Here is a 3,170-nt window from a genome sequence, read left to right on the forward strand (position 1 = left end):
CAAATTAGTCGAATACTTTGAGCTAAGAAAAAAAAATTGTGGGTTGACATCTGACAAAAGTGAAGAACTTTTTTTTTTTAAATCGGTTAATATCTTCTGTTCCCGTTTTTAAATTGAAAATTTTGAAAATTCCAAAAACTTTCACTATTGCTTCGAAAATTATGACGAATTTTTTTACGTACATTTTTTGCTACTGAATAATAATAAAAAATTACAATTAAATAAATGTTTTTTCCCTCAATTTAGAATTTTTTGAAAATGGCCAAAAAACATTTTTTTTTTAATCGAGTCCTTTGCACACATTTTAAAAAAAGTTGAATATGTCGAACCTGAAATTTTTTCAGTTCGAACCAAAGAAAAAAGCTGTTATTTTATTTTTTCCAACAAAATTTTTTTTAATGATGTTTCAAGCGTTTAAATATTGTCAATTTTACGTTTTTGGAGCATTTTGTTTTTTTAGCGAATAGGTAATAAAGTGCTCAGGTAAGAATTCTTTAGACTTCTAGGGGGGGGGGGCAAATAAATTTTTGATTGCATTTATATTTGGTTCATATTAAAAATTATATACAATATATGTTTCAGATTTTATATTACAAATTATATTTGCTTCATGTTAAAAATTATGTACAATCTATGTTGCAGCTTCTATATTAAAAATTAGATATAATGTATATTTCTAAATAACATTTTTTTACTAACATGCTTCTTATCTGCTTGTGGCTGATGCACGTGGGGAAAGTTTTTGGTCCAGAAAAAAGAGATGCTTTCATTCGTTCGACATTGATATATATTGTATATAATTTTTAATATAAACCAAATATAATTTGCGATATAAAATCGATAATATATATTGTATATGATTTTTATTAAATAGGAAATGTGATTTGTAATATAAAATCTGTAATATAAGTCTAAAGAATGCTTATCTCAGCACTTTATTACCTATTCGCTAAAAAAACAGGATATCATCAACAAGTATCCCCCTACGCATTAACCCCCATCCGAATAAGGGGGGGGGGGAGATTGTACATAAAATAAGGCCATCAGCAAATTCCTACAAAAATATCGTTCTACCGTAATAACGCCATCATTTTTTGCGTCAAAAAGCTTAGTTTTAGCAAGTCGTCAAAATCGCTCAAAGAAACGTAAAATTGACAATATTTGAATGCTTAAAACATCATTAAAAAATTTTTTTATTGAAAGAACAAAATAACAGCTTTTTTCTTTGGTTCAAGCTGAAGAAATTTCAGGTTCCGCATATTCAACTTTTTTCAAATGTGTGCATAGACCTCAATAAAAAAGACACTTTTTTGTCATTTTCAAAAAATTCTAAATTAAGCAAAAAAATTTTGTTTTATTTTATAATTTTTTATTATTATTCAGTAGCAAAAACTGTGCATAGAAAAAATTCACCATGATTTTCGAAGCAATAGTGACATTTTTTAGAATTTTCTAAATTTTCAAATCAAAAAAGGGAACAGAAGATATTAACCGATTTCAAATTTTTTTACTTATTATCACTTAAAATGTTGAATGATGACGGGAAATCTAAAAAAATGTTATGAGAAATGACGAGAAAATGACACGAATTTTGTATCACGTCAAAAGTAGACACCCTGAATGTAAAAATGATTTATTTGTCATGAATAATTTTTTGATAGTTTTGATTTTAGGTTTAATCGAAAAAAATAGCATCAAAAACATGAAAAGCTTAATTTTTTGAAACTCCATACACAGGACGAAAAGGAAATTAAAAGAGAAAAGATGTGATAAGAATGTCCCCACGCAGAGGGCAGATTTTTTTTTACTGTTAATGACGTGTTTCATAATTAAAGCCAAAACTACGCATCCTATCAAAAAGTGGTTGTTAATAAATTTGTAGATCTTTTCAAATGCACAATTTTTGCGAAGTCATCTTTTACCATATTTTGCATAGTTTGGCCGAAAATTGTAATTTTTGGATTTTTCATTATTTTGTATGCTCTCAAAATTTGAAGTTTAGATTTTTCAAGAAAATTCAAAAAGTTGTTATGATAATCTTGCAGGGCATTCAAAAATCAACATTTTTCTTCTCTTGACTTTTTTTTATATCGTGCGTTATTTGGCTTAAAATGTTAGTTTTTGTGTTTTTTTGTGTAATTTTGTATATGCTATAACTCTGGTAATTTTTGATTTTACGAAAAAAGTCATAAAAATAAATTGTTAGAATTTTTGAATACTATAAATAACCGTACAGAGAATTGTTGAATTAAAAAAAAACTTGTCTCATAAATGTTCAAAATGTACTTACTTTTTGAATTTTCGTCCAAAATGGCTGGCTAACGAACTTGACTTTTAGTTTAGGAAACTAAATGAGTGTACCAAAGGCCAATCTAATAGATCATTTTTTTCAAAAGTTATCGAGTTCACCGACAGATAGACAGGCAGACAGACGGACGGACATACAGATACATTCGTAAAAACCTGTTTTTCGGATTCAGGGGGTCTCAAAACATCGACATTTGACAAAAACTGGGGGGAGGAGGGTCAAATTTTACACATCTAATATTCTCTCCTGAGAATGTAAAAATGTTAATCTTAAACAGCGCACAAATAAATGGCTGATTTTCACAGACAAAATAATTCACCACAAAAATGATGAGAAAGAATACATTTCTTCATGTTGAGGAAATAAAAAAGCAAATTTCGTAAAAATCTCAGAAATGAAAACCTTCCGTTAACGCGTGCGTGTGAAATAAAACTTATAGGTTAGTTTAAGTCAGCTGATTGTTGAAATTCATAAGATTTATGCGCTATCGTTTAGTTATTAGGAACATGAAATTAATATAAAATTTAAAATTAAATAATTTTAGGAAATATTTTTTGTTAAGTGTGAGCATTGGATAACTGATTCATGTGGGGAATGTTATCCCTTATATCATCTTAACTTGTTTATAGATTATATACACTAAACAAGGCACTTATATCCATTTGAAGCTACCAGGTACATAACGTAAATCTTAAATCCTTTTTTATATCTTTTTTATCACATATGTACGATTACTCTATTTATAATTAAAATCCGTTATAGATTTGAGTACATATATCAAAATAGGAAACGTTGACGAAACAATTACCACGAGCTCAGTGTTGATCGATACTATCCAGCGCTGTCGACGCCATATTGGCTA

The sequence above is a fragment of the Belonocnema kinseyi genome, chromosome 1, assembly GCF_010883055.1.
Source record: "Belonocnema kinseyi isolate 2016_QV_RU_SX_M_011 chromosome 1, B_treatae_v1, whole genome shotgun sequence".
Classification (NCBI taxonomy): Eukaryota; Metazoa; Arthropoda; class Insecta; order Hymenoptera; family Cynipidae; genus Belonocnema; species Belonocnema kinseyi.